At 43.3% G+C, this 19224-nt stretch overlaps 1 protein-coding gene across 1 annotated transcript in view; it reads left to right on the forward strand.

The window, feature by feature from the left end:
- Positions 1-3617: 3617 nt before the first annotated feature.
- The window catches only part of peak1 (pseudopodium-enriched atypical kinase 1), a 106754-nt gene continuing 91147 nt past the window's right edge, over positions 3618-19224 (forward strand). The window contains 1 exon segment of the mRNA XM_028985847.1: positions 3618-3810. The gene's annotated coding sequence lies outside the window, so the exon portion shown is untranslated.

Consider the following 19224-nt stretch of genomic DNA (forward strand, 5'->3'; position numbering starts at 1 on the left):
ACAGTATTCACAGTGATTGACATACAGAATGTAATCCACACCAAGACTATTGCATGAATCAGCTGTACATTTCTTCACCTGTCCACAGCCTTCATTCTGATCTGCTGCATTTATTTTTCATTTTAGTTTTTAATGTAGGTCTCATTTTCTTTCCCCCACCTGCAGCTTCTAACTTTTTCCATTTAGGCCTTTGGAACTCATCCAGGTCTTTCTGCTGAAAACGCAGCTCTCTGAACCTCTCAGTGAACCCAGAGCAGGAGCATCAGTCAGGTCTTCGTGTTTTCTGCCAGATATGGGGAGCCGTTGTGGTGCCTGCATTTCTCTCTGAATTCATATGCAACCTCCTAGCCCATCCTCACTAACATTCGGAGTGTTTGTCTAATTTCCCTGCTTCGATAGGGAAATATATCGCAGCTGGTTGTCCACGTGATCTCACCTGTAGTCCAACGGCCTTGTCGGCTTCCTGTTCGGTATGATGGGCCCAGAGGAGGGAGAGACACCGACCAGGGAACTGCAGAGATAAGCAGGGATCCAGGGCTGGAAGGAGGATACATGACTCATATCCTGCACTCCTCTGCTGGAACATAAATTCATTTTTGCATGACAGTATGAGAGTTTTCATTTAAGATGAAGTATGCAATCGTTTCCTTCTGCAGGATCGAACTACAATGCATGACCATTGCAAATATCTGCAACAGCAGTTCCTCTTCAAAATTCAAGTCATGTACTGATTTACTGTGCTTAACAGAATCTGATTACATTTGTATGCAGTGATAGTGTGTTCAGCATCAGCAGCTTGCCAAGGCAGTTTATTTCACACGGATGTCACATTCTACAAGTCGTTTGTTAGATTCGGACTACCTCTAGTTGTTCTAAATGGAAAAACAGAAGATGGGTGATATTTCCATTAAAATCATTAAATAACAAACCAAATCAAATTATGAATGAAAGAATGAATGTTGCAACTTTGGATAATTGGCTGATGATTAGAAGCTCAATACTAATCCTTTCAAGACATACAATCCTGCCATGACTGAACCATTTAGTAGTCTTTTATTGGAAATGAACATTTATTTGTCTAATGATGTGATTATATAAGCATCATGAAAACTAACTTGTTTTTAATAACTTATCATGTTGTTTAGTGGCACCCACCCTCACAATGAACTATGATTGGGTGACTATGTAGTCAGAATGACATGATGATGAAAGAAAATGTCCAGAAACAACCTATTCATCACAGGTGATGGAAGGAAGATGTCAAGAGAGGGAGGGCAGCGTTATTTATTCAGCTGGGCCGGGATGTTCCAGCTGCCATGTCCTTGATCTGCCATCCTCTGTGCACCTAGGCCAGGACACAATTCATGGAACGTGGACAGACAGACGCGGCCCAAAACCAGCTCACTGCTAAAGGCAGAATTCCCTGGAATTGCCTGCCTATATGCTCTTCACCACCAATCATTTCTTACTGTCACATACTTGAAGTCATACTTGACAATACTTGACATTAACCTGACTTTAAATTAATCAATTGGTGTTAGAAATAGCTCCTATGAAAAGCTAAAACCTGAACGATGGTTTATGCATTGAAATGAATTAGTTTCACTGAAAAAAGATTTATCATTTTAATCAAGACAGAAAGGTCCAATTTTGTCGAGACAGAACTTGGAACAAATTTACTGCAAATACAAAAATATATCAGCAAATTTAGTAGTGGTGCTGTGAGATCCAAATTTGATATCTTGTATGACTTCCATGAGCTTGAAGGACTGCATCCATGTGGTTTGGCAAGGATTCATACAATTTATTGATGAAGTCATCAGGAATAGTAGTAGTGGTAGTAGCCTGTGAACCAAATCACGCTTACTACCATCATGTCCCTGAGCAAGACACTTAACCCTAAGTTGCCCCAGGGGGGACTGTCCCTGTAACTACTGATTGTAAGTTGCTCTGGATAGGACGTCTGATAAATGCTGTAAATGTAAATGAACGCAGTCTTGCATGCCTCCCAGAGTTCATCAGTATTCTTTGGTTTCATCTTCCATGCTTTCATCCTACCCCACACAAGCTCAATGATGTTCATGTCTGTGACTGGGCTGGCCAATCCTGGAGCATCTTGATCTTCTTCGCCATGAGGAAATTTGGAAATGTGGAGATGGAAGTATGTGATGGAGCACCATCCTGCTGCAGAATTTGGCCTCTTTTATGGTTGGGAATATAAAAGGTAGCTAAGATATATTTGTATTTCAGACTATTGATGTTGCCTTCCACCCTGCAGATCTCTTGCACACCCTCATACTGGATGTAACCCCAGACCATGATTTTTCCGCCACCAAACTTCACTGTTTTCTGGGTGAATCTTGGATCCATGCAGGCTCCAGTAGGTCTCCTGCAATATTTGCCGCGACTGTGGTGTAATTCAACAGAAGATTAATCTGTAAAATCCACCTTCTGCCACTTTTCCAGCATACATCCTTTTTGCTGTCTGTGGGCCTTGGCAAATGCCACACAGTTTTTCAATTGTCTTTTGTTTAGTGCTGGGCACTGATTCGACCATGGAGGACATTTCGAGACAGAATCCGACAAAGTGTTCTGGTTGACACAGGGACTTCAGGTGACCAGGTCTCGTGGAGCTCTGCTGCAGTGGAAAATGGGCTGGCCTTGGATTTTCGAGCCAACAAATGGTCCATTTGAGCAGTGGATCTGGTCTTCAGCTTCTTGATAATCCACACTTTAGTCTCAGGGTGAATCTTAGTCATGTTTGCAGAGGTCTAGTTGCATTTGGTGTGAAGGTCTAGTGTACTGGGGTTCTTTTTATACACACCTGAGACCTAACTGATCCAATATTAGTCAAAGGTGAAGCTCATATGACAACACTTGGACTCAAAAATGGACTCAATGGGCTTTACCAAGCTTTGAATATTAGAATACTTTTTGAGTGTTTTGTTTTGCACTGAAACATTATTACAAAAGCTGTTGGGAATAAAATGAGACATTTCTTGTAAAATTTCACATTTCATTGTGTCACCGTGTGCTGCAGTGTTTCACAATCACTTCACTTTCACTTTCATTTAGCCGCATCCACATGAATAGAAACAACATTGTGTTAATCTTAATTATCAAATAATATTCATGGTGTCACGTTTTCTCCTTATGTATCACATTTTTGATACGCGCATAATAAAACACATAATTTCCATTCAAAAAGTATTAAAATCTGAAAGGTGCTGTAATTTCCATCTCATTTATATAATTAACCTGCTCTTCCTCTTATGCTACAGAACAGATTTTCACACTAGTCATGTGATGTACGAATTACGAAATTACGACCCCTCCAGATGATCACTCAAATCCATTCCCATTTGATGAGGAATGAGGACATTAGGCATGGCTAGCACTTTATGTTACTAATACACTATTATGCCGCAATAACTATCAAAATGTAAAAATTGCCATTTTAAACCCGAGTAAAGAGACACATTTGACTTATTGGTCTGGGAAGCAAAATATAAAACAGACCAAAACCAAAAAAAAAAACTAAAAAACGAAGAAATTTAAACCTCCCTCCTTGCGCGCGCCCACCTACTTACGTGCGCGCTCCCCAGCGCGGTCACGCGCACGGCTCGCGGTCAGCGTCGCGGCTGCGGCTGAGGGAGCGCGCGCCGCGTTCTCGCCGAGCACCGACTAGAACCATCCGCGCACACACACAGAGACACAGAGACAGAGACAGAGACAAGAACACAGACCGAGACACACGACGGCCGCGGGATTAGCAGCGCCGAGAAAAGACGCGAAAAGAAGCAGCTGGCGGTAAGGAAGGGGGGAAACGCGGCGACTTTTACTCCTCTTCTCCTGCTCCTCTCCTCACTCCGCTACTCTCCTCTACTTTGCTTTCCTCTACTCTACTCTACTCTACTCTACTCTACTCTACTCTACTCTTCTCCTCTGCACCGCGAGGAAAAGTTTGGCCCGGTGAAGCAGACCGGGGTGTCGGGGCTATTTCTGTCGCCAGAACAGCCGGGAACAGAATAAAAACAAACCACGTACAGACCAGAACGCGCGTCTAGTCTGGACCGTGAGGCAGAAGGCGGGTTTAGTCTGGACCGTGAGGGAGAAAGCGGGTTTAGTCTGGACCGTGAGGCAGAAGGCGGGTTTAGTCTGGACCGTGAGGGAGAAGGCGGGTTTAGTCTGGGCCGTGAGGCAGAAGGCGGGTTTAGTCTGGACCCTGAGGGAGAAAGCGGGTTTAGTCTGGACCGTGAGGGAGAAGGCGGGTTTAGTCTGGGCCGTGAGGCAGAAAGCGGGTTTAGTCTGGACAGTGAGGGAGAAAGCGGGTTTAGTCTGGACCGTGAGGCAGAAAGCGGGTTTAGTCTGGACCGTGAGGCAGAAAGCGGGTTTAGTCTGGACAGTGAGGGAGAAAGCGGGTTTAGTCTGGACCGTGAGGCAGAAGGCGGGTTTAGTCTGGACCGTGAGGCAGAAAGCGGGTTTAGTCTGGACCCTGAGGGAGAAAGCGGGTTTAGTCTGGACCGTGAGGCAGAAGGCGGGTTTAGTCTGGACCGTGAGGCAGAAAATGGGTTTAGTCTGGACCGTGAGGGAGAAGGCGGGTTTAGTCTGGACCGTGAGGCAGAAGGCGGGTTTAGTCTGGACCGTGAGGGAGAAAGCTGGTTTAGTCTGGACCGTGAGGGAGAAGGCGGGTTTAGTCTGGGCCGTGAGGCAGAAGGCGGGTTTAGTCTGGACCCTGAGGGAGAAAGCGGGTTTAGTCTGGACCGTGAGGGAGAAAGCGGGTTTAGTCTGGACCGTGAGGGAGAAGGCGGGTTTAGTCTGGACCGTGAGGGAGAAAGCGGGTTTAGTCTGGACCGTGAGGCAGAAGGCGGGTTTAGTCTGGACCGTGAGGGAGAAGGCGGGTTTAGTCTGGGCCGTGAGGCAGAAGGCGGGTTTAGTCTGGACCCTGAGGGAGAAAGCGGGTTTAGTCTGGACCGTGAGGGAGAAGGCGGGTTTAGTCTGGGCCGTGAGGCAGAAAGCGGGTTTAGTCTGGACAGTGAGGGAGAAAGCGGGTTTAGTCTGGACCGTGAGGCAGAAAGCGGGTTTAGTCTGGACCGTGAGGCAGAAAGCGGGTTTAGTCTGGACAGTGAGGGAGAAAGCGGGTTTAGTCTGGACCGTGAGGCAGAAGGCGGGTTTAGTCTGGACCGTGAGGCAGAAAGCGGGTTTAGTCTGGACCCTGAGGGAGAAAGCGGGTTTAGTCTGGACCGTGAGGCAGAAGGCGGGTTTAGTCTGGACCGTGAGGCAGAAAATGGGTTTAGTCTGGACCGTGAGGGAGAAGGCGGGTTTAGTCTGGACCGTGAGGCAGAAGGCGGGTTTAGTCTGGACCGTGAGGGAGAAAGCTGGTTTAGTCTGGACCGTGAGGGAGAAGGCGGGTTTAGTCTGGGCCGTGAGGCAGAAGGCGGGTTTAGTCTGGACCCTGAGGGAGAAAGCGGGTTTAGTCTGGACCGTGAGGCAGAAGGCGGGTTTAGTCTGGACCGTGAGGCAGAAAATGGGTTTAGTCTGGACCGTGAGGGAGAAGGCGGGTTTAGTCTGGACCGTGAGGCAGAAGGCGGGTTTAGTCTGGACCGTGAGGCAGAAAACGGGTTTAGTCTGGACCGTGAGGCAGAAGGCGGGTTTAGTCTGGACCGTGAGGCAGAAAACGGGTTTAGTCTGGACCGTGAGGGAGAAGGCGGGTTTAGTCTGGACTTTAAGGCAGAAATCTGGTTTAGTCTGGACTTTGAGGCAGTGTGTCTGGCCGTTGGCTGTTTTGCTGTTGAGTAGGTAAACGTGTACTTACTCTGTTACTCTACATACTGAGAATTTGTACATGTAGCTGGTAGCTGCTTGATGTTAGCTATATTGGTGTGAAATTATCAATATCAAATGAATTCTTTAATCTTTATTCTTTTTTTCCCTCCAATATCTACATCTTCATATCACACTGGGAAAAACCTTCTTCTAAAAGGAAATGTCATGTGACACCTGCTATTTGAACTTTTCCCTTCGCCTTGCTCTCGAGCAGAGAACAGGTGTGACCCAGGGGCCTGGAGGGGTGGCCGCCTGGCCGCAGGGTTTGGAGACAGGGCCATTGTCAAACGTGCCTCTGAGGAGAGGCTGAAGTCTCTGGGAATATGTACAGCAGAAATGGCCAGATAAGATATGCATTACTGTCTCCAGCCCTGAATAAAAATGCATTTTTGAATGAGTGTCTCTGGTTTAAGCTACGTGTTGATAAAGTTTACAGCGTTGGTGAAAAGGCCGAATTAGCCGACTGCTTGCTTGATGTTGATGGGGATAAGGTGTGGTGCAACGACTTCCTATTTTGAAGCTCATTAAGGATGGTTTTAAAATTTGTAGAAGTATGATGACTGACATCTCTCAAGTATGCTACTTCATTCTTGATGATTTAAACTTGCACGCAACAATACATCAGATGAGCAAACATCATTAAAGAGGCTCTATCAATTTATTTATAGAAATTCCTGAGGAAGCCTTTAACCTTACACTAGTGAACATGCCCCATGCTTAGCCTTAGAAAATTGTCACTGAGCGTCACAGGGTGCAAGAAGGCATCTTCAAATGGGCATGATCATTGTACTTATCTGCAGCCTTAATAGAAACCTTTACTTTATGGTGGTATTATAGTGAGATAATCCTGTGAGATTGAGAGTTAGGACCTGTTACAGTTTTTCTCTTGGCACCCCAATTTCAGATGCAGCACCTCCTCCAGTAGCTTTGCAGATTTTTCATAATTACTGTGATATAGATGGAGTATGGATATGAACTTCTCTTTACCACTGTGTAAATGGTATCGTATGTTTGTCACCGCAACAGTTATTTATTGTCTTCTTGCTGCCCGATAGTGTCTCTTTTTGAAGGCATCAAAACTGAAAGGAATTGTGGGCTCAGAAGGGGGGAGCAGTATGGCAGGGAGCGGTCCTACGTGTTCTCCCTTCGGCTTCTCCCGTTAGGGGTTGCCACAGTTAATCCGCTGGTCTGTTTGATGGCATAACTGACCTGGTAAAAGTTTTACACCGGATGTCCTTCATGATGCAACTCTCCCCATTTACCCGGGCTCGGGACAGACTCCACTGTGTGCTAACATCTCAAATGTGCTTATTATGAAGCCCAGCTCTAGTTGCGATACAATACTGTTTGCAAATGTTGCAATATCCTGTTAATCATCCTTGGATGCTTCTTATCAATGATGACTTTAATATGAAAACTTTCAAATATTTCTTCCTCCTTGAGGTGCAAGAGTTTGCTTTGCTTTTGAGATCATGGCACATCCAGTGCAGCCACGGGTCTTTCTCTTTTCAAATGCAGCATTCCGCTTGTAAATGTTGTGCTAATGAGATGTAGTTTAATGTCTGCGAGATGAGGTGCAATGTCCAGAGGGACCACTGGTGTCCTCTGTTCAGTGGTGGACGAATTGGGCACACACAAGGTTAAGTTTCCTCCCGTTAAAGAGCCACTTGAGTAAAAGTAAAAAAGTGTTTTCCTTCAAATGTACGTAAGTGCCAAAAGTAAAGCTTCATGGATTTATTAAGTTTCTAATGTTCTATTATTCATTTTGTAAGAGAACTCTTGCTGAATCAACTAATATTAGGTGAAAAGACTGGCAGAACAATCTTTTAACAGAATGCCATTAAAACGATCTTAAGCACAAAACCCTAACCCTGGCAAGGCAAACTATTTCCATTAGATGAAATACGGTGACTTCGAACCTGGCCAAGTCAGATTTACTATAATAGGGACTGATGTTTGTATACATTCAAAAGAAAGACGCATATGTGTCATCAGGGAACAGGGCTGGTGATGAAACTGTTATGGATAATATTGTCAGTGTTATTATGATTTTCTGACATTTTACATGCTGCTGCACTAAACATGTGAAAATAAATTCTGGTTTAATTTAAAATGTTGCAGATGACATTCAGCAAACAAAACCAGAGAGAGATCTGGGACGGAGCTGTGCATGTATGAAATAATGCGTTATTAAGTGGCTCGGGGGTTATAAGATAAGAAACAGTTATGCAACAGTTATGACACTATATAGCAACTCACAAGTAAAAGGTAACGGCAGATTTGTGGAGTAAAAAGTAAGCTATTCGACTCTGAAATGTAGTGGTGTTGAAGTAAAAAGTGTCTCCAGATGGAAATCCAGATTTAGGACAGATACATGAACAGTAGTGATGTCGATTTACTTTGTTACTGTCCACCACTGCAGCTGGGTCACGTCGGGTCATCTCATCTCACTTGGATAGTTATTTCATGGTGAAGTGTGAGCATGTGGAAAAGTGCTTCATCAGCGTCGAGTGAAGATGGTCGGTGTAGTCCTGCTTTCTGCCTGCCGCTCTCTTTCCTTTGCCAGGTGAGAAGTTCTCTGCATCTGCTCAGGGGTTCACTCACTGTATTCCTGCAAAGATCTCCTCACCTGTAATTAAAGTGATATTGGCCGTTTCTAGAGAAATCACTAAAAAGTGACAGAGTGGATGGAATGTACAAAATGCATTGGGAGAAGCAGATTGGCGCCTTCATAAACGGGCCCGTTGCCTCTGACTCACCTCTATTGCTCAACACACCAACTAGAAGGTAAATGAAAAAGCGCCCGGGCACAGGTGTCCTGGGACGGCACCTTGTTTCCTTCCCGGCAGGTGATGGCAGTGTTATTTTGCCTATAAATATAATATTCTGTCAAAAGGGGTAATGAATACTAAATACTTTGGATTACTTACAGTGGATGTGGGATTCATACAGTATGATTCTCCTGGTATTCCACATTTCCCTGCCTGGAAGCGAGGCGCAATTTTTTGATATGTATTATGTAAATAACAATGTATACAGAAACATATTCTAGCAGTCTGCTTTCACTGTGTACATGAAAAACAGGCAACTAGTTAAACTGCCACAGTTAACCACGTCCAATGCCCACTTCACCTCCAGTGCGGCACAGCGTGCTCTGTAGAGATCACCAGTAACATTTTATATGGTTCTAAACAGCGTTGAACTACATGAGAAGTGTTTTAGAACAAATACCTTTCAGTTCTGAACAAACCAAACCATGAGCAGTCAGAACAATCAATCAATATCAGTACATGTTTATGTGTTTATGTTTATAACATAACCAAAAATATTGCACAGGATCATGCATGCTGTAACTGGTGTTTTTCTGCTGTGATACTGACTGTATGGTGATGCAGCTAGCTGCTTATTTTAGGGGGGAATTTTACCTGCTCCCAACTATTACAGACACCACTGCTATTTACCCCCCCTCTGCCACTGATCTCCAGGGGAACATATTCCATGTATTTTGTTGCGCTATAAAGTCAAAGTTGCCACCCCCATTGCTAAAATTAGATTCATTCTCGCAGGCTAGCCGATAACATGCCAGTCATCTAAACCGTGTTTACCAACCTGTGCATGGACTGGGGCATGCCTGCGCAACTGGTATCACATTCCTCCCGCTCGTTCTCAGACCCCTGCCATTTATCATAAACAAGCGCTGCATTGCAGGAAACCAACCAAGCATAAAAATATGTTGATGTGGAATATTTATGTTTTGCATCATATTGCAAAATAATATAATACAAATAGAATCCATTTGCATCCATCAACGTTTCTGAAAGAAACATTGTGTCATTGTGTAGCACAGCACATTGTGCACACAACGAAATGTGTCCTCTGCTTGTAACCCATCACCCACAGCCATGACAGGCACCCGGGTAGCAGTGTGTGGGGACGGTGCTTTGCTCAGTGGCACCTCAGTGGCATCTTGGCGGATTGGGATTTGAACCGGCAACCTTCCGAATTTGGAAAGAAAAGAAAAAGTTAGGTGCACCAGTAAAACCAGTGCAAAAAGTTAGTCTATAGCCCTGAGTGGTCATGTTAGTGGGGGGATCCTGGGGTTTCTCGGTGAGTTTCACATTCCTGTGGAAGATTGTTAGGTGCTTGCTCAAATTTTAGGTGGAATTTTTGGTTGTACAAAGAAATTTCCTTCCCATGCAGAGTATACAGTGGACGCTACTGTTTTGTCACTTTTTACAGAGTCAAATTCAAGGTACTGTAGGTACGTCCAATAATTATATGCTGCATGGCCGTTGTCACGTCCAAGGGCTGACGAGGGAAGGAAGCGCAGAAGCGGGACATACTGAGAACAATAATTTATTAACACAAATAAAACGGCACAAGGGCCAAAACTGGGGTAACAACAAAGGAAGAAAAACATAAACAAACCCGCAGGCATGTGGCGATTGCCAGGAACTGAAAACAAACATAAGGTAAGTAACCGGGTCCACATAAATGTCCAACAGCTCATGCCATGTATGCCTAATCAGCCGCACCTGTCCATGGCTGGAGCCCTGTTGTCAAACTGATTGGTGCCAGCTGTGTCCCCAGCTGCACCGAGCCATGACGTCCATCTATTGTTGATCTAGACACTTGTCTGTTGCTACCACGGACGTCGCACGCTTATACGACTTTGTCATGAGACGTGCTCACAAACAAAATCATGATTTAGGAATGCAGCCTGCTTACAGGAAAGTAACAGGTTTTTTGCAATGGTACTGTCACTTCAAAAAAGTAATTGGATTACAGTAATGCATTATTTTTAATATAACTATAATATACTATAATTTTATTCGGATGAATTTGTTGTCTTCTTAATGCTAGCAGTCATTCTGAAAAGAGAACCACCTCCATGTAACTTTAGTAGTTAGTAAGTAGGTTGTGATAATATTAATAAATCAGGTAAATTATATTTAGATCAGATTCTGCTTTGTTATTGTGCAGGTACCAGGTGGAGTATTGTTTTGGAAAGTATAGTAACTAAATGCAATAAAGAACGTTTTATTGTCATTAGGAAGTACCTTTATATGTGGTACATTATGACACTTTGCCTTCATATTAGTTAGCAATAACTGAACTCAAATTTTTGTTCTGATTTAGTAGTAATTAGCAAGGGCATGTGCATCTCTTTTTAGCATCTGGAAACATCGCTTCAAAGAACAGAACCAGCTTCACTCCAGAGCATGTCCATACATTCTCACGATCCTGCACTGCAGTTAGACTGTTTACAATTATATATTATATATTTTTGATATTCATTTGAAGGCTTTCTGTTTTACTTTTAGGAATTCTTTGAATGTAAACTTATATTTGAAACCTCATTTTGGCTGCTGTTTTCACTAAGTAAATATATAAAAATTTGACTGCCAAATAGTCACTAGTTGCAGTTGTCTTCTTTCTCTCTCTGTGATTGTATGGTTAAATTTGTAATTTCTCATTGCTTAGAGCAGCTCTACTGTGAACATAATTGGATTCTTTGATGCTTAGTAAAAATAGCTGAGTTGGACTACATGCAAGCCTTTGGTGTTTAGCAATGTCACATCCTTGATTTATTTATTTCATTTTCTGTTTTTCTTTCTTTTCTTATTATCTTTTCCTGGTCTAACAAGGTCCTATTAGTTTTTGGTGTCATTGATGTCTGTTTATCAGTTATATGATGGATCTTTCTGGAAATGCCATCAGTCAGTTGCTGGAACAGCCTGCAGAGCACGTCTCCCACCCTGACCTGACTACATCCCTGCCTATATGGAGGACATCAGTTTAGCTTTCACATTGTCTGTGTGGGGACAGTCATTAGTGATTATTAGCACATACCACAGTGTCAAGCTCATTATCAGGGGCGCTCACTGGAACCGGCTTCCACACAGAAAAAGGGAGGGTTCTGTCATAGCGCAGATATGTGGGCGTCTGAGCTGTAGCTGTCAGTTGTCCTGCGTCAGCAGTGGAAGCCCTTACAAGAGGAGACCTGTTCATTCCAGTGTGTGTATCTGCATCGAATGTTCCTGCAATGATGGGAAATAAGGATGTTTTTTCTGGTTAGATGAAGGAACGTCTGAAAAATTAACAATGAATACTTATTATATTAAAGGGGTAGGGTACTTATTATATCTAGGGTAGCAAACTTGCAACGTGACCGCAACGCCAAAGAGAGTGCACATTTAACCATAGTGACAACGCTCTATCATGCCATTTTATGTGCCATTCTTGTACTTTTATCATATATACAAAGATTCAGAAACTGATATATGTGTATTTTATGGGCTTGCATGTATTTACAACAGTGGTTTTCTTCCAAAAACAAGTGTACACTTTACCATTTTGTCTCAGCGATCTGTGATCTGTTGCGTCCAATTCTTCAGAAGATATTTTTTCAGTTGTTAACACAGCTGTCCTGTGATCAGATCAACAGGAAGGCTTCATCGTGGCCAATCCCTGTATTTAACATACCCACATGCTGTCAAATGTTCTTACATGCATGCTGGATCAGCTACTGTACTCAGAAGGTTGCTGGTTCGAATTCCAATCTGCCAAGGTGCCACTGAGGTGCCACTGAGCAAAGCACCAGAGAGCACCAGAGAGCAAAGTCCTCGCCGGGTCATTGTATGTCACTGTATTTGCCAGTTGCTGTATGTTGTCCTGCATGTTGGGCTGATGTTACTAGTTAAACCCTGTCTCTGTGAAGACATGTTCTCCATGATAATATTCTCACTGCAGACCTTATCCCATCTTTGAAATTGATGAAGCCCACCTCAGCAGTAGTCCCAGAGCCTGGTCTGATCTTAGCTGCCATCTGACAGCATAAGGGATAGAACATGCTCCTTGGTTCCATTCCCAGAATAAACCCAGTTTAATGCTTACACTGCAACAGTTTTAGTTTAATTCTTTAATTCTCACTCTCACTCTACAAGGATGAAATAAACAGCACAAAACACAGGTTTGAGAAATGAGGTGGGCGGAGCCTCTGGGCTGAGTGGCGCATGTGGGACATGTTGCCCGCGGCAGGGGTTTGGCGGCAGCCCAGCGCTGTTACCCGAGACATACCTGAAACATGACCAGGCCGCGCTTCTTCAGCATGGCTCTGGAATGTGTTCTCTTCAAAAATAAACAGCTGATGTCATTTTGTGGGAGGAGCCTACATAGACCGCTATTGGCCACTTTTCTCCCTTTGAGTATAACAGCATGTGAGGTCATGGTGATTCGGTTGGTCTTTGGTTATTTAATCATGCATTTATCTAGGCTGAATTTGTGTTTGGTGGCTGTGAGGTGAGTGAACCTGTTTACGTGCTCCCATGTTTTTTTCTATCAGTGCCACCACTGCCAGGATGGGGCAGTGGCAGTTAATTGAGATGTTTTAATGAAGCCTTGATTTACAAGGAGTCTGTGAAAAAGCATGCTGATGGGAGAACTACAGCTGTCGGATAAAAAGTTCAGTCATTTTGAAGTTTACATTTACATTACAGCATTTATCAGACTCCCTTATCCAGAGCGACTTACAATCAGTAGTTAGAGGGACAGTCCCCCTGGAGCAATTTTAGGGTTAAGTGTCTTGCTCAGGGACACAATGGTAGTAAGTGGGATTTGAACCTGGGTCTTCTGGTTCATAGGCGAATGTGTTACCCACTAGGCTACTACCACCCTAGTTGGTCGTCTACATGGATTTTGTTGGTGGTGAAGATGGCTGGTTCCTGCTTCATTATAACTAGATTGTAGCTGACCAGTGGTAGACACAAATACACAGATGCGCAAGGTAAAATTTTACTACAGTAAAAGTTTAAACTTCCACTCTGCTGAAGTCTTTGCCTTTAAATGTATCGTGAAGTGTTTTCTTGAAAATGCTTCATTTGTGTGTGCATGAACAGAACTGGCCAAGTCAGATTTAAAATAATAGGAACTAGTGCAGATTTTAGTTCCTTTCAGTGCCCTGTGTCCGCCTCGACTGGCCACCGTTTGAGCCGTGGTGAACCAGCCGTGTGCTTTGTAGCTCTCAATTTGAAGGCAGGGGCGCCACCAAACTGTAATTACTGCCAGCCATAAACACATCTCCACGGGCGGCTGCACTCGTCATGACAATTCATGCTATCTTTTCCTGGTAACCAGCTATAAACACTGTCGGAGAGAGACCCTTGGTGTGTTGTCTGGACCCATTTGACAGAATCATGTTCAAATATAGTTGATGATGGTATCTGCATGTGATGTAAGCTCCAATGTTTGGCCCTGGGTCAGGCTCCAACCAGGAAATGAATGACATCATGACGAATGTGTTGCTGGCTGCGTGTCACATCCTCAGCACCCCCATTTGGCCCTTTTATTCCCAGTCACCTATCAGTGTCTGATTGCCATGGAGACCAGTCCGGCCCTCCCCTTCCTGTGCCTCTCTTATGGAAATGGAATTAGGGGGACTGTTTGGATTGGCTCATTTCCCCAGCTGTCGGCTTCTCTCCAGACCAGTGTGTCAGACTCCTGCTCTGCAGAAGGTTTTCCTGTTGAGTTTTGGGATTTAATCGATTATTTCTGATAAAGCCTGCTTCATATGTTATGACTGTGGAAAGGGCACCAGGTATGAATTGTGCAGACAGGAAATAACAAACACCAGGGGATTTCACCAAAGTTTCCAGACTGGAAAAGGTCATCATGAACTGCATGAACTGGCTCACGGCACGTCAACACAAAACCATTCAAGGCAGCTTTAATCATCTCGCAAGAAGTTCTCTATAAGGCCAGCTGCATGCAAACACAGAGGTGTAAATGGATAGAAGACCGCATGAAGACAGTGTTCTCCAGAGGTGCCGTTCTTTCACAGCATGGTACAAGTATCAATGATTATCAAGAATGAGACTGTGTTGGATTCTGGTTTAGCTGCTTTGTGTCCTTACGTTATGACCTTAGAACCATGGAAATACCCAGTATCAATATGGTATCTCATTTCTATGGACAACCAGACCTATCAACCCTCTCTGAATTCTTTTGTTCTTTCCTCACCTACTTTGAAAAACTCATTTCTAATCTAGATTAAGACATATTAAGGAATATGTCTACAGTTTTCTGATAGCTCTTTGATCAATGAACTTTTCTGTGAAGCATTGATGTGCAGGATCTGTATGGGATCTGCTGCAGAGAAGGTTTATGTTCTAGCCCTGTTGAACTGACACCTTCCTTATGGAACAAGATCAAAAGCATTCCTGCATAATCACAGCTGATGTTCTGAACACTGTTGCTTTGGCTGGTCACAGGTTTCTGTCATTCATTTATTTAACCCAAATTGTAATAAACATTATATGGAACAATTCAAGGCTTAGTAAATTGTCATGAAATGGGAAATCTATTAGAGCAGAAGGATCAGCAGTTCTTTAAAAAGAGAAATAAAGGATGCCCAGAGGAGTGCATGCTAGCCTTTATTTGTCTTTCCCTCTTAATGCTATCGAGCCTCATTCCTCCCTCTCTGAGAGGGTCTGATTTCCTCTTTCTGCCCCCTTTCCTACCCATGAAAGAAAGAGAGCTCCTACTGAAATCATGTAATCCCTGTAATGTGACAATACAGTATTTAAATAAGTAAGTAAAATTAATTAGAGTTATTAATTGGTCCATTGTGAGGTTTTCTCTACATCTAGACCTACATCCATACCCAGGAGGACCTAGTCTCCCTTTTCTAGTGCCAGCACCACCTGGTGAGCAGGATATCCTGGCCAGTGAGGTGAAGCCTTTCCACCCTGGATATGACCCCATAGGAGCCTGCGGCCATTTTGTCCTCTGCACAGACCTCACCGCACTTCCTGTCCCACAGCGCAGGAGCCTGCATAAACATTAGTACTGGACATAATGCTAGAGGGTTGCTGACCCCTTCATAGGAAACATGCTTTGTAAACAAAGCCAGAGCCTGGAGTCATTTCCAGTACCTCACCACGCAAGACCTCCATACAAAGCCTTATATAGCATTGTGTGTGCTGCTGAGAGCTGTAGTGAGGATGGTATGCCTGCAGATGCAGACAAATTGAGGCCACAGCAACGGTTAACCTCATTGCGGATGAGTCATTGGTTTTTAATGAGAAATATGATTCACCAGATCTTCTGATCGAGAAAGACCCAATTGACGTGCCACTGATGGAAATTGAGTTTCTCTGCCACAGCTTTCCATTGGGGATGTATTATTCTTTTTCCAACAGGTCAGCTCTTAAAAGAAATGAGGTTAAAGATGAGTGGCTGAGATTTTGTGGGTTCCTTTATGGCAGTGTGTGTGTGTGTGTCCATCACTGAGCAGTCCGTTCATCCCACTGTCATCAGAAAAAAAGTGACATCTTTTCCATTTGCTTTTGTTTTTTATGAGTTGAAGTAAACAGCTAAAATATTCATTTATTAATAAGTTAATTGATTAATTCAAGTCCTAAACTGGGAGGGGGGGTGAAGTGAAAGTGAGTCACATATGAGACAAAACAGCACAGCACCCAGTGCACACAGTGATATGTGTCCTCTGGATTTAACCTATCCCCTGAGGGAGCACGACTGGTGCCTTGGGAGCAGTGTGTGATGACAGAACCTTGATCAGCGGGACCTCCATGGCACCATGGTGGTTTAAACCCGCAACCTTCTGATTACGGGTCCGCTACCTTATGGGGAAATATACTGCCCCATAACCCCATAATTAAACCGAAGACACCAGAGATCATAATAAACAGTTTATTAACATACAGTATAAAACCATGACTACCATTACTGCCCTCCTTGGTTCTCTTTGCTGGTTTCTATGCAGTGATCCATGATGCGGTTCTGCCACCATTACTTCCATATTCCAGCGCCTCAACAGCCCAGATAGTTAAATAAAAGCTCGCCTATGAACCAGAAGACCCAGGTTCAAACCCCACTTACTACCATTGTGTCCCTGAGAAGGACACTTAACCCTAAGTTGCTCCAGGGGGGGGGGACTGTCCCTGTAACTACTGATTGTAAGTCGCTCAGGATAAGGCCGTCTGATAAATGCTGTAAATGTAAATGAAATCTGATTGGTTTACTCAGCAAAATAAGCCAATTAGGATGCTCTTTTTCCAGCATGGGATACATGAATACACATGCTGTGATCCACATATATGCACATTCTCTCTCTCGTCTCATAATATTGCTATTGTATATTGTTGCTAATGTATTTTAAACATTGCTTAGAAGACCCGATAAGCTTTGTTTTATCTGTTTTTATCCAGATTTATGCACTTTCTGGTTCCCAATTGTACTTTAAACCACTGCCCCCTCAGTTCCCAAATTGCTAAGTCATGGAGTGAAAAAGGAAGGAACCAAGTCAACAATTTAAATTCCACCCTAATTTTTCCACCACATCACTGATGAATTACATACAGCAGCCTTCATAACCCCTGAAAAAAGGAATAGAAAATAAAGAAAGAATTAGAAAAGGTTCCTTTGGGCTACTAATCTACCGTGTGTTCAGGTTATTTTTACAGTGTTTTCACTAAGTTTGCACAACAGGGTCTCTGGAGGATATACTTCCTCCCGTTGTGCCCCCCCTTCCCGTCAAATGAAGCGGGCAAGGCTTGGGTGGAGCTGGAATGTCACTGAGTGCCAAATCTCTCCAGAAGCCACAAGACAACACAAGCTACCTGAGCCTTTTAAACAATAGTTTTCTGAAAATGCCTGAGCTGTCCAGGCCTTGAATCAGATGCTGAGATTATGTGCTGTTGGTCCATCCGGCCGCTATCCAGGAAGCTGATTCGTGGACGAGTGTAAGCTTTGTGGGCAGAGCGGGTCATCTCTGAACGTCACCATGTCAGGGTGTCAACTGTGCAGAGGCTAACTCTGTTTGAAAAGTCTCCAGCATACCATTTGAGTTCAGGGGATAGGGTCTGCTGGGAAATTTAGTTTTCTGCATGCAGAAAGTCTCTCTTTTTCTTCACAGTACATTCCAAAGCTTGACAAGGACATGTGGAAACTTTTTGTGCCCTGGAAACCATTTACAAATGATATGGATCCATGGATCTAGTTCCTGAGGAAATGAAGTGTCTCTTGTCTCCCACAACAGGAAATTACTGATTTATTTAGAACATGTGAATTCAGTCCTGGGGAAAATGCCATCAGTGAAACATTGTTTGTAGACTGATCAATCACTTGATATGAGGTGTACATACTGTATGGAAGCCAGAGTACCCCTGGAACTGGGGGTAGTGCAGATTTACTGCTGTTGAAACAGGGAAATGAGTTTAATATTACACACATTGTCGGTTACGTCGTGCAGAACAGCATACCTTTAGAAGCCATGACAATGAAGAATACCTTACTTCGGTGATTCTGTTTACACTAAGACCAGTAGCCGATGCAACATGTGCCACCTGATGCACCATGTGCAACTTTAATTTAACACATATTATTTAACACATACACATGTATTTAACACATACACATGCATACACATTTAACAAACAAATACAAAATGTATAAATACATTATAATTTTTCTTAGTCTAGCACCCAACACTCTCCGAGCATGTTCTTCAATGACAAGTCTAAGCCTTATCAGGGCTCTTAGTTTGTATACTTGATATTCTATAGAAATCGAACGAGAATTGCTGGTGTCTTCCCATTGTAAGTCGCTTTGGATAAAAGCGTCTGCCAAATAAAGTAAAGTAAAGTAAAGTAAATTTCTCTCTGTTTTTGGTGCTCGTTGTAGTCAACGTGTTGTACTATAGATTGCTTGATGTTTGTATCTTCCATAGCTCATTTAGAATATTTCAGTTTCAGAGTTCAGTCTTGATTTTCTCTGACCCCATAACATACATGCTGAGTGTTACCTTTATTATGATAGAACTTGTAGAGATGCACTCAGTTTATCTTGGGTATTTCATTGTCATGAAAATTTTCATTTTCATGAACGGATTGATTCTGTTGTCCTAATCTACACCAATGTGTCAGTATGACTAACACATGGTGGAATCCATTCTCATTGCTTTTAAGACTGACCCTCTGCAAATGTTTGTACTTGCAAGAGTGCCCAGCACTCACAGTCTTATTGATCTTTGTGAAATTATTAATTCAGTTCGATTAACATCATTCATTCAACATGTTCATGCACAGCACTGGAGATAGCAATACTTGGTTCTTCTTTGTGTTGAATGTCTTGAGGAATTGGTATAAATATGTAGGATTTGTGTTTTTGTGTGTATTTCGTGCATCACACCCATCATTTACTTTACCTCAGTAGAAGCCCATGAAAGCATTATTACAAGATCCTGCATTTGTTGTCTTCTCATGGTAAAGTGGAGCTTCCAGGATAAAATCACAATCTGCCCAGTGTTCTAGCATCAGACCTTTTATGCCTTGGACACATTTCCCTGATTCTTTTCACTATTTTATGCACTGTAGAGGG

Source organism: Denticeps clupeoides, chromosome 7 (genome assembly GCF_900700375.1).
Source record: "Denticeps clupeoides chromosome 7, fDenClu1.1, whole genome shotgun sequence".
Classification (NCBI taxonomy): domain Eukaryota; kingdom Metazoa; phylum Chordata; class Actinopteri; order Clupeiformes; family Denticipitidae; genus Denticeps; species Denticeps clupeoides.